The 13,686-nt window shown below is 43.1% G+C and overlaps 1 protein-coding gene across 2 annotated transcripts in view; it reads left to right on the top strand.

Moving 5' to 3' along the window:
• Nucleotides 1–191: 191 nt before the first annotated feature.
• The window catches only part of aff4.S (AF4/FMR2 family member 4 S homeolog), an 85,272-nt gene continuing 71,777 nt past the window's right edge, over nt 192–13,686 (top strand). Inside the window, exon 1 of one of the 2 annotated variants that reach the window (XM_041588739.1) lies at nt 192–623. The gene's annotated coding sequence lies outside the window, so the exon portion shown is untranslated. The remainder of the gene's footprint in view (nt 624–13,686) is intronic. The other variant, XM_041588738.1, reaches the window with a different exon arrangement.

Genomic DNA, 13,686 nt, shown 5'->3' with positions numbered 1-13,686 from the left:
AACTAAATGTCCCTGAATGTGAGCGTGTCACTGCCCTAAAGCATAACATTGTACAGACTGTTCCCTCCAGATTCCCTTCTATTATTAGCGGCGTATGGGCGGCTCTCACGCAGCCAGTTAGCTGTAAGCTTGACGACATCACGCCGAAGCTTTGACGTAAAGAGGTTACGGGTACAAACAATGTTAGCCCACCAACACGATGGCCGACAGAACCAAACCCAAACTACGCTAATGTGACGTAGCGTCTTAGCTCTCATTGGTTCCCTTCCTACGAGCTCGTGCCAAGACTTCCACACGGAACCACGCCTCCTCAGTGTCACGTGGGTGATAGAGTGGCCCCTCCTAGCGGTGACCGAGAGGGAGAGGGATACTGGGAGGAGGGACCGGGTATGTGGAGTACCGGAGGAAGAGACCAAGAACGCGAAAGTGCCGGTCTATACATTTGAGCTTCAACGCGAGAAACTGGGTAAATGATGGAGGTCCCAGTGTACCGGACGCCGGAGGGGCAGTGGAAGTGCTAAGGCGACAGGCAGTGGCTTAATCCCCCTGTACACAAGGTGGGGGAGGAGGTGTCTCCTGTGAAAGCGGAGCTCGGGCCACAGGCCTTAGAGGAGGAGCTGGAGGTAAGAAACGGTATAGACCTGCCTGGGCCTTTACTAGACCGGGGTAATCCCTGCTCCGCCACCATTTATGCCAGAGTGCTTCAACCTGTCTAAGAACTACATCTACCAGCATGCCTTGCGGCTGGCTCAATGTGTGGCTCAATAGCAGCAGCTTGAAGTTCTTTTGTATGTCTGTGAGTTATGTATACCCAGCTGTTAGACTGTCCATTACTCTCTATATGGAGCCCAGTGGGTGTCTATTCCTGGAAATGCCCAATTGCTCCTTCATGTTTCCACCTTACTTTGTCACTATGTGGGGGTGTACTAGCTCTCAGCTCCATAGGCTGTGGTCACATATCACCAGCATTTTGCTTCCATAAAAATCCCATCATCAGGAAATTCCTACATGGAAAGTCTAATCTGACTGGTCACGTATACGTATCTTATTGATATGGTTGTTCACCTTTAAGTTAACTTTTAGTAGGATATTAGAGGGATATTCTGAGACAATTTGCAACTGGTTTTCACTTTTTATTATTTGTGGTTTTTAAGTAATTTAGCTTTTTATTCAGCAGCTCTCCAGTTGGCAATTTCAGCCATCGGGTTACTAGGGTCCGAATTACCCTAGTAACCATGCATTGCTTTGAATTAGAGACAGGACTATGAATAGGCGAGGACCTTACTAGAAAGATGAGAAATAAAAAATAGCAGTAACAATGTGTAGCTTTACAGAGCATTTGCTTTTTAGATGGGGTCAGCGACGCCCATTTGAAAGTTGAAAGAAAAAGGCAAGTGATTATAATACTATGAAAAATAAATAATGAAAACCAATGGAAAAGTTGCTTACAACTGGCCGTTCTATTACATACTAAAAGTTTACTTAAAGGTGAACCACCCCTTTAAAGGGGTGGTTCACCTTCCAAACACTTTTTTCAATTCAGTTGTTTTATAGATTTATAGACTTTTTCAATTACTTTCCATTATTTATTTTTTTACTGTTTTTACAAAATCTAAGTTTGTAGTCTGGCAGCTCAGTAATTCAGGCGCAGACTCTAAACTGTTACAATTTTGCAACATTTATTTGATACATTTCTCAGCAGTAACGCTGGAGTATTAGCAACTATTGTATCAATTCTAACAGCTACCTGTAATGAAACTCAGGGATTTTGCTCAGCAAAGATAACAAATGTATCAACTAAATGTATCCATTTAGAACAGTTTACAGGGTCAACGACCCCCCCCCACTCCCTTTACACTTCAATATTAGAAAAACGACGAAACATAGAAAATAGAAAGTCATTGGAAAAAGTCATTTCTGGTGATCTATCTGAAAACCACTAGTTGTTTGAAGGTGAACCACCCCTTTAAGAATTACCATTCTGTTTGGTCAAGTTGCACCGTGGGCTTTCTGCTTTACGTCTGTCTTGTGCCAGGCCCTAGCATGTAATATTTATTGTAGATTCATTAAAAAAAGGAACAGTATCTCCATTGGCCCTATATGTTTTGTAGGGCCAATAGACATTCTGTTCCTTTTTTAATGAATCTATAATAAATATTACATTTTTAACTTTATTTTTGGCAGTCTTTCTGAGTACCCAATACCACTCTTTTTTGTACTTTGTTGGTTTATCTGCTCCCTAAAATGAGGGTCTGGTGCCCCTGGACCACCTGTTCCATGTTGTGAGTGATCAACATATTTGTGTCCTATGCCCCCCTTTATGCAGGGGTTTAATTGGACCTAGAATGGCCCTGTCTTTGAGGAACCAGAAACACTGGTTCCTTTTCACCTGTAGTAAATGATCTATCAGTGCACAGAAACTGCCCGTTTGGCGTAGGTTTACACGCACACAATTGTGTTGCATGTATACACATCACTGTTATCTGTCATGTCAAGGAAAGTTTATGGCCTCCTAATCACTTCACTGCTTGTAAATCTGTCCCTTCCTCCCTCTTACCCCACAGAACTCCCAATATATAATTGTTTGTTAATTTGTGCAGTTGTCTGCCTGGGAGCAGTAGTCTTATGCTGGCCATACAGTGGTGTGAAAAACTATTTGCCCCCTTCCTGATTTCTTATTCTTTTGCATGTTTGTCACACTTAAATGTTTCTGCTCATCAAAAACCGTTAACTATTAGTCAAAGATAACATAATTGAACACAAAATGCAGTTTTTAAATGAAGGTTTACGTTATTAAGGGGGAAAAAAACTCCAAATCTACATGGGCCTGTGTGAAAAAGTGATTGCCCCCCTTGCTAAAAAATAACTTAACTGTGGTTTATCACACCTGAGTTCAATTTCAAAGGTTATAAAGCCATTTCTAAAGCTTTGGGACTCCAGCGAACCACAGTGAGAGCCATTATCCACAAATGGCAAAAACATGGAACAGTGGTGAACCTTCCCAGGAGTGGCCGGCCGACCAAAATTACCCCAAGAGCGCAGAGACAACTCATCCGAGAGGCCACAAAAGACCGCAGGACAACATCTAAAGAACTGCAGGCCTCACTTGCCTCAATTAAGGTCAGTGTTCACGACTCCACCATAAGAAAGAGACTGGGCAAAAACGGCCTGCATGGCAGATTTCCAAGGTGCAAACCACTTTTAAGCAAAAAGAACATTAAGGCTCGTCTCAATTTTGCTAAAAAACATCTCAATGATTGCCAAGACTTTTGGGAAAATACCTTGTGGACCGACGAGACAAAAGCTGAACTTTTTGGAAGGTGCGTGTCCCGTTACATCTGGCGTAAAAGTAACACAGCATTTCAGAAAAAGAACATCATACCAACAGTAAAATATGGTGGTGGTAGTGTGATGGTCTGGGGTTGTTTTGCTGCTTCAGGACCTGGAAGACTTGCTGTGATAGATGGAACCATGAATTCTACTGTCTACCAAAAAATCCTGAAGGAGAATGTCCGGCCATCTGTTTGTCAACTCAAGCTGAAGCGATCTTGGGTGCTGCAGCAGGACAATGACCCAAAACACACCAGCAAATCCACCTCTGAATGGCTGAAGAAAAACAAAATGAAGACTTTGGAGTGGCCTAGTCAACGTCCTGACCTGAATCCTATTGAGATGTTGTGGCATGACCTTAAAAAGGCGGTTCATGCTAGAAAACCCTCAAATAAAGCTGAATTACAACAATTCTGCAAAGATGAGTGGGCCAAAATTCCTCCAGAGCGCTGTAAAAGACTCGTTGCAAGTTATCGCAAACGCTTGATTGCAGTTATTGCTGCTAAGGGTGGCCCAACCAGTTATTAGGTTCAGGGGGCAATTACTTTTTCACACAGGTTTGGATTTCTTTTCTCCCTAAATAATAAAAACCCTCATTTAAAAACTGCATTTTGTGTTATCTTTGACTAATAGTTAAATGTGTGTGATGATCAGAAACATTTTGTGTGACAAACATGCAAAAGAAGAAGAAATCAGGAAGGGGGCAAATAGTTTTTCACACCACTGTAGATGCAAAGATCAGATCGTACGAATCGAGGATTCATTCGATTTTCGAACCGTGTGTGGAGAGTCCCGACATTTTTCATCCGCCGGAGATCGGTCATTTGGTCGATCCGACAGGTTAAACGATTTCTGTCGGCTGCGGGTAATATCTCTGCATATATTGCCGATGGTACGATTTTCAGATGGAGACTGTCACCAGCTTTGGTCGGACATAACTTTCGTACGATTGCTGTCAGGGGCAGAACATCAGCTGATCTGTTCTTAAACTACTTTATTTGATCTGAATGGTTAATAGCAGGTCGGGAGATGGGGAAGTCCGATCGTGCAGATTCGGGGACAATCTTCCCAAACCGCCTTCCGCCTGCTATAATGAGAAAACGCCAGCGCCAATGCACTCATGGCGCTTCGATTTCAGAAGTCCCCCGAAGTTTCCTCGTGAAGCGACTTCAGAAATCAAAGCTCCACGAGTGCATTGGTGCTGGCGTTTTCTCATTATGGCAGCGGGAAGGCAGTTTGGGGAGATTGTCACGCCGTAGAAGAGGCGATAAGTCGTCAGGCAACTTAATCGCTCTGAATCTGCCGTGTGCTAGCTCCCTTGGGGCCTGGGCACACAGGCAGATTCTGGGAGATTAGTCGCCCTGAGATTTCGGAAAACGAATTGCCTTCCCGCAATAGCCGGCGGAAGGCAGTTCGGGGAGATTAGTCGCCCCCAAAGAAGAGGAGATTTGTCGCTGGACGACTAATCTCCCCAAATCTGCCTGTGTGCCCTGACCCATAATCCTTAGTTTGGATTATCTTTGCCTCATCAGGATATGCGGCGAGTGCACCTCCCCCGCATCACTATTTAGAACAATCTCTTACCCTCTTGCCTACAGTGTGTTTCACGCCTGAGGGGGAGGTGAAGGCCCGCATTGCATTGACCATGACCTGACCAATCTTTCAGTGGCAACTTCATCCAATCACTAAGTATTCTTCACCCCTTTCTCTACTCTTAGGGCTATTCCACACGGGGAGATAGCCTTGCGTTTGCGGTCGCGGCAACAAAGCGCCGCGCCAGTCGCCGCGACCGGCGCAGGCGACAGTTTTGTATGGGCGCCTATGTAAAAACGCCTGTGCTAACCACACGAGGCGATGCGCTTTTCAACAGTCGCCTGAAAATGCCTCGCCAGGCTTTTTCAGGCGACTGTTGAAAAGCGCATCGCCTCGTGTGGTTAGCACAGGCGTTTTTACATAGGCGCCCATACAAAACTGTCGCCTGCGCCGGTCGCGGCGACTGGCGCGGCGCTTTGTCGCCGCGACCGCAAACGCAGGGCTATCTCCCCGTGTGGACTAGCCCTTAATGTGATTTTTTTTAATTGAATTATTAGTTCCAGCATCTAGGTGTGAGCTTGCTTTTGTTGTGGGTGATTGGAGCGTTTACCAGGGACGTGTGTCCCTTCAGCTTTTTTTGAGCTGCAGTTCCCAGAATGCTCTGTCATCCCATGGCTACAGCTGACCAAAATTAATTTAAAGCCTGTAGTTGCAAGGTTCCTTTCCTGTATATTTGTTAGCTGGTAAAGAATTTGATTTTTACAACCCTTGTTAAAGGCAATAGGTTGTCTGTAGCCCTTAAAAAGAAAAATTTTACTGTGGTTGCTTTTAAGTTAATTCCTATTAAAGATAGATAGCAGAGAGAATGTAAATTTTTTGGGGGGTTCCTGAAGCTCCCAGGCAGAGTGTTTCCCGGCTCCGTGTGTCTGTGTTGTGATGAATACACTTGTCACAGGCTGAATCTCCACAAATTGACGTCAGGTCTTTGTTCCTTCACTTTAAGCCAGTGAGCATGTCTGAGACATCAATGGTGGAGGATGCTATGGCGAGACACTGGAGTAAAAGGATACATTCATATGCATAATAAAATATACATCTACACTCTATCATGTACATTGTATCGTGACTTGCTGTTTATTTTTTATGATTAGCTGCTCATTACTTAACCCCCGTTTCTATTGTGAATTATTTTTATATTTTAAGTGGAAGAGACTACATTATCTGTTCTGTCTGTTTAACTGAACCAGCGCCTTTCTGCGTGTGTTTACCGTTTCGTTTGCGGCATTTTTTTATTCTTGTATGCAATGGCATGCATATTTAAATAATGCATCACTTTGTGTTTCCTATGTTTGTGAGCTTGTACTCATGGTCCTTTTAAAATCCAGTCATGCAGTGGGAAATTAGATTGTGTCTTGCGCATATTGCAGAATAGGGGGAATATTGTGCTAAATAGATGCAGCGCTGATGCAAACGTTACACTGACCGATATTTCATGTTGTCTTTGTGTATCGCATGACGCGTCAATCCTGCATACAATAGTTACCCATTGCAACAATGTAAAGCATAGCCCTAATGTCTGCTGCAGCTTGTTTTAAAGGAAAACTTTAGCCCCAAAATGAATACTTTAGCAAAAGTTTATATCATATTAAGTGGCATATTTAAGAATTTTACCAAACTGGAATATATATATCTAAGTAAATATTGCCCTTACATCTATAGCTTTGAACAACCATTTCGTGATGGTCTTTGTGCTTCTGCAGAGATCACCTGACCAGAAATACTTCAACTCTAAGGGTAGAACTCAATGGGCGATTTTAAGTGCAATATTGTCCGTTCCGATGCTTTGAGATGAATCGCAGGCGTCACGTCCGTTGCGCCAAATCTAAAGTAATGTCGGATGTGGTCGGATGAACATGCAGCGTTCGCATCCGACAGTCATGTCGGATGTACGCAGCAACAATGTCCGACATTCCTATTAATTACCTTAGATTCGGCGTATCCGACATGATGCCTGCAATTCCTCTCAGTGTGTCGGAACAGACGGTATTGCACTTAAAATTGCCTGTGGAGTTCTGTCCTTACTGTAACAGGAAAAAGTGTGGAAAGCAAACGACAGAACTCTGTCTGTTAATTGGCTCATGTGACCTAACAAGTTTGGTTTGTTTGTGTGCACCGTGAATAATATGATCCCAGAGGGCGGCCCTTATTTTTTAAAATGGCAATTTTCTATTTAGGATTACCCAATGGCACATGCTACTAAAAAAGTATATTATTATGAAAACAGTTTATTTACATGAAGCTGGGTTTTACACAGGAGCTGTTTTATGCAATATCTTTTTATGGAGACCTACATTGTTCAGGGGGGGTATAGTTTTCCTTTAAGGGGAACTAAAGGATAAAGAAAACTTTCTGAAGCTAAAATATAGCAGGAACTCCCTATGGGACTGTGTAGTATCTATCTATATATATATATTTTTATCTGAACCATTTACAAAGTAAGGCCTCTTCCATTTTCGCCACCATCAGCATAAGGGCACAGAAATTAGACCACCTTGCAACTGGAGTCCAACATCTTAGAGCTGTGTTTTGACAGCTGCTCTAGGTTTCCCCCCATGCCTACATGTCCCTGTTAGTGATATGATTTGAGCATGGTATTCTCCCTATTGTACCCATGTTATGTTAGATCTGGTTTAAAAAAAAACAAAGTCCATCAAGTTCAACCCCTCCAAATAAAAATCAGCATCCATACACACACCGACCCCTCCATATACTCACATAAATTATATATACTCATACACAAACTATAGATTTAAGTATCACAATAGCCTTTGATATTGTGCTTGTCCATGAAATCACCCAAGCCACTTTTGAAGGCATTAACTGAATCCACTGACCTCACTGTGAAGAACCACCTACAATGTTTCAAATTAAATTTCTTTTCTTCTAGTCTGAAGGGGTGGCCTCTGGTACAGTGATCGACTTTATGGGTAAAACGGTCCCCTGCTATTTGTCTATAATGTCCTCTAATGTACTTGTAAAGTGTAATCATGTCCCCTCGCAAGCGCTTTTTTTCCAGTGAAAACAACCCCAACCGTGACAATCTGAGGCAACTTTGGGCGACTATTGAAAACGCATGCCATGTGTGCAGTAGTGCAGGCGACTTTTCATTGCAACCTATGGGGAAAAACGCTGAGGCAGTTCGGGGAGATAGTCGCTCAAAAGACGAGGCGATTAGTCACCAGGCGACAAAATCTCCCCGAATCTCCTCGTGTGGACTAGCCCTTAGACTGTTGAGCATGGCTACAATGTATATATGTATGCTATCTGCTTTGTGTGTGTAAACTGTTAAGTCTTGTTTGTATCCCTCCCTATTCCTGTAAAGCACAGCGGGAGGCCATGGTACAGTATAAATAATAATGTTTATTTTACTTTGTGTTTCCCAGTTTGGGGAGTATCCCAGTAACCAGGAAATGCTGCAAACTTTAACTATGTCAAGCTGAACTATCACTCTCCTTTCACTGCCCTATGATACTTTATAGTGTAGCCAATCATTAAGTGGCCTTTATGGCTCCAGCCTAAGATAGTACCTACGTCATATACCGGTAAGTTTATTACTGTGAATGTATGTTACGCTGTGGACACACATATGGTTAGAAGTTCTTTGTATGCCTTTGATTTTATATCTCTCTTTCTAAATAGCTGTTTATGTTTGCTGGTGTACAGGTTTGTTTTTGTGTTTGATAACAGAAAACTATTGCTGGCCCAAATCTTTGGTTTTGGTTTGGTTTCATGTTTTTAGGCAGTTAAAAACATTGCATGCCCAATACAGTCCCTTGTACAACTAAGCGAATTCTCGTGGGACACGTGCTGTGAGTCACAGGCAGATTTCACTTGCTCTGACTGGTTGATTCCAGCACGAGTCAGACAAACCGTGCATTTTTGAATGAGTAAGAAAGAAAAAAAAAAGTTAGGTTGAGGAATCACACGAATAAGCTATTAATTTCTCCAGAACTAAAATAAAACCTCTTTGTGCATAAGAATTATTAAGTATCCCCTTTGAGTTCCAGTCCATGCTTGTATCAATGAGACTTCCCTTTTATGGTAGTCTGTTCTGTATTGTATTCTATTCTGGTTAAAGGAGAAACAATCCCTTAATAAAAAAATAAAAAAAACCCTACCCTACATAGATCCTCCTCCCCCCCAGCCTAGCTGCCCCAGGGCTAATGTCCCACTCTTTACTTTCCCCTTCGTGCAGATTCTGTCCAGCAGAGTTCACAGGTGCCATCTTCTCTCTCCTAATCTTCGGAATGAGACAGAAAATTGCTCCAACTGCGCATGCGCCGATTCGTCTGTTTCACGAAAATTCACAAAAATTGCAGAAGCACCGGTCTCATTCCAAAGATTACCGAAGCGGCTGAAGATGGCGCCCGTGAACTCCGCTGGACAAAATCTGCACGGAGGGTCTATGTAGGGTAGGGACATAGGGTTTTTTTAAATTAAGGGTTTGTTTCTCCTTTAAGTTCTTAATTACTCTTTAGCTGGATTACCAATGTGATTACAATCACAACCAAGAAAGTTCCACAGATAACTATTAATAAACTCACCAAGTTGAAGTGGTGGTCGAGGTACAGTCCAGGGGTCCCCAACCTTTACATTTAAATGTAAAAATACTTGGAGAGCAACACAAGCACAAAAAAGTCCATGGGGATGTCAAAGGCTATGGCTGGCTGTTTGGTAGCCTCTATATGGACTGGCATCCTACAGGAGGTTCTATTTGACAGTAAACCTGGTTTTTATGTAACCAAAACTTGCCTCCAATCCTGGAATTCAAAAATAAGCTCCTGCTTTGACACCACTGGGAGCAACATCTAAGGGGTTGGAGAGCAACATGTTGCTCATGAGCTACTGGTTGGGGACCACTGCTTTAGACCCTCAGCTCAGAGTGGGGGGCGGATGAACCGACATCAGTATTACAGGAGGGGACTTAAGGGTGATGATTAACACCTGAAGAAAAATTTTCACTTTTTAATTTAAATTGAAATATATTTTTTACTTGTGGCCCAGTGGAGTTTCTAGTGTCCCCTTCTGTAATATTGCTGTTGGATTACCGGTGTGACCAGCAATGGAAATGCTGAAGTCTCATCAGTGATGGTCAATGTCTCAGCAGACACTCACCTGTGTGACTGAAGCCAGTGGGAAACCCACAAGCATGAATATTCCATAGACTTCCTTTGCTTGATACTAGGGATGCACCGAATACACTATTTTGGATTCGGCAGAACCCCCTAATCTTACGTGAAAGATTTGGCCAAATACCAAATCATAATTTGCATATGTAAATTAGAGGTGGGAAGGGGAAAGCATTTTTAGTTGCTTGTTTTGTGACGAAAAGTCACGCGATTTCCCTCTTTGCCCCTAATTTGCATATGCAAACTAGGATTCGGTTCTGCCGGGATTCAGCCAAATCCTGCTGAAAAAGGCTGAATCCCGAACCGAATCCTGGATTCGGTGCATCCCTACTTGATACTGATCTGATGCCATCTATTGACTGATGGATAAGGCTGCTCACAGCCAGAGCAGTTAATCTGTTGCCCATTTCACCACCCAGATTTGTTCAGTAATTCAATGACTTTATCACTAGGGTGCCACAAGCCAGCCTGTTTGGCAGATGGCCGCATTCATGGGCTGATGTAACATCTCTGAACAGATTTTCTCTTGTGTGTGGTTAAATTCTGCCTGGTTCTCTACGGATCAGAATTCTATTTGTCTCATTTTGGGTTTGGCATTTGTTGTGCCAGGTTGGCCGAATCTGCCCAAAAACAGTCAGTGCTCTGCTCCCTTTTTTTTCCCTTCATGTGTCTATTCTACTTGCTAAAAACTAAGCACCACATATTTCCATATGTTCAGTGCTATGGGAATAATAAATAACAGGTCAGATGCCTGTATGTCTTATTTCCTAACAGTGCGGGCTAAAGTGCACATAGTATTCAGGGAATTTTTTTTTTAAGTCCCAGTCACTTAAAGGGGAAGTTTGTCTTTATAAGAACTCTTGGTAAGTTATAGACGAGGGAACCTTTATTACCCATGAGCCACATTTAAATATAAAATGAGTTTGAGAGCAACACAGGCATGCAAAACTTTCCTGCTGGTGCCAAATAAGTGCTGTGATTGGTTATTTGGTTTACCCCTATGTGGACTGGCAGCCTACAGGAGACACCAGTACATCTGGTTTTTATGCAACTAAAACTTGCCTCCAAACCAGGAATTCAAAAATTATCCGCTGCATTGAGGCCACTGGAATAGTGATGTGCGGGCCGAGCCCATACCTGCCCGACCTGGGTCGGGCAGGTTCGGGCTGACCTCGCACGCTTTGTCACAGCTGGTGGACGGGTGCGGGTTAAGCTCTTCTCCTGCTCTCCCCACCCGTCACCATCAAATGCCGCCTTTCAGCTTCCGGGTTCGTCTTTTATAGATGCTGTGCCTGCTCGGCCTGCCCCTTTTGTGACGTAATCGGCGGGCGGCGCGAGTCTATAAAAGGAACCTGAAAGTGCGGATGTGGGCGGTCCGGACTGAGAATTAAAATAGGCCCTGGCATTTTAGGTGCACAGAGGCCCAATCAGTCCACAGAGAGGCCCAAACATCTCCCACCAGCCCACTAAATACTGACTTTCTATGGGACCTTATAGCAGCCCCTCTGGCATTTGCCAGAACCCACAGATTGCCAGTCCGGGCCTGCTCATGAGCCACTGGTTGAGGACCACTATTATACGTTGGCCCAATCTGAGCAACTTTTCAGTTTGTCTTTGTTGTTATTATTATTATCCGTTTTTTAATCTTCCTGTTCTGACTGTTTACAGCCAAAAGCTGAAAATGCTGTCTGGTTGGTGCTGTCACTGCCATCAGTGACCAAATAGAGCAATTTGACCTATACTTTTTATCTTCCATTTTGATTTAGGCAGTTAACCCCATAGCAGCCTCATAACAATTTGGAAAGCCTGATTTGTATACAATGTAAAAAAAAAAATAATGAAGGCCAAGGTGAACAACCACTGCAGTGGCTGGCTTTTGGATTACGTGACTGATCACCCGCAGCCTAATTGGTTGATTGTTTTACGATATAGTCGATTTGTAGAAGGCCAAACAGATCTGTGGTCCCTACGTCTTTGCACACAGATGCTGTATTTATGGTGTGAGTGTAAACCCACACAGACAAAGTAAGAACCTTCAAACCCCCTTGCAGGTCAGAAACAAATCAAGGACCCGCAATCTTGGCAAGGTGTTCCCAGTTTTATTAACGAGAGCAACTGTCTAAATACTGTGGAATATTACTGCACTTATGTACTTCTTTTAGTAACAAAGTCCTGCTGTGATTGGCTTTTATTTCACACACACACACACACACACACACACACACACACACACACACACACACACACACACACACACACACACACACACACACACACACACACACACACACACACACACACACACACACACACACACACACACACACACACACACACACACACACACACACACACACACACACACACACACACACACACACACCCTTTTTTTTTATTTTGGAAAGTGTAATAAAGTTCCTCTAAATGCTAGTCTGTAAGATCTCTGCAGGGCTAGACAATAGAATGCAGACATTGGGAGCCAGATTAATGTTTATAAGAGGCAGAGGAGGAGTAAAAGTATGAACGTGTGTAATGTACTGCCAATCCCTGTTTTATACTTTCCAAGGGACTATGCGTTTGTGTTTTGAGAAATTACAGGAAAAGGCCGACACCATGGAAAAAAAAAATCAAACAGAGCAATAGTCCACTACCTACTGTACGCTACAACACTTAGCCTGTACTGTATTATTAAAGAGTTCATTAGTGAATGATGCATTTGTCATGAAAGTTGCTTTAAATTTTTTTTTTAAACATTTTAAAAGCACATTTATGCAGAAGTTACTGAGTTTCCCAGTCACAGCTATTGCCACTGACAGTTGGGGGGGTTGAATACTTTATTTCAATTACTGTGGATTGGCATGTGGCTTCACGCATTTTGTCAGAAATACGGATATTGTAACAGTCTGCTACTTTGGTTTAGTCCAACTATTCATATCGGAAGTGAGTGCTATGCAATTTTTTGTCAAATATGTGAATTGGGCTTGGTTACTGTGAAATGGTATTGAACTGCGACCATATTTAAATGCGCATGTATTGTATGGTTGCTGTATATACCCCTCTCTTGTACAGCACTGGCAAATATCTTTGCAGATTTTGAATAAATATTAATACAGGTATGGGATCTGTTCTCTGTAAACCTGTTATCCATAAAGCTCTGTATTACGGAAAGGCCATCTCACATTGTCCCATAGACTTTTTTTTCTCTGTAATAAAACAGTACCTTGTACTTGATCCCAACTAAGATATAATTAATCCTTATTGGAGGCAAAACCAGCCTAATGGGTTTATTAAAGGAGAATTCAACCCCCTAATTTGCAGCGCCCTCCGTCCTGGCCTACCTGGCACCCTGGGCAAATGCCCCTAACTTTCTATTTACCCCTCCTTGCAGGTCCTGTCCAGCCATCTTGTGTCCTTTGGTCTTCTTCCTGTAGTGATCGGCATTTTCTGGCGCATCTTCCGTTGAGGAGCTACTGCGCATGCGCTGAAAGTCACTACATTTTTGATAACAAAAACCGCAGTAGCTCCACAACGGAAGATCCCTCCAACTGCGCATGTGCCCGAAAATTCTGATCACAACAGGAAGAAGACCGAAGGAGACAAGATGGCTGCTGTGAACTCTGCTGGACTGGACCTG

This window comes from Xenopus laevis, chromosome 3S (assembly GCF_017654675.1).
Source record: "Xenopus laevis strain J_2021 chromosome 3S, Xenopus_laevis_v10.1, whole genome shotgun sequence".
In the NCBI taxonomy this organism is placed as follows: domain Eukaryota; kingdom Metazoa; phylum Chordata; class Amphibia; order Anura; family Pipidae; genus Xenopus; species Xenopus laevis.
This window is presented reverse-complemented; position numbering and strand designations above follow the sequence as displayed.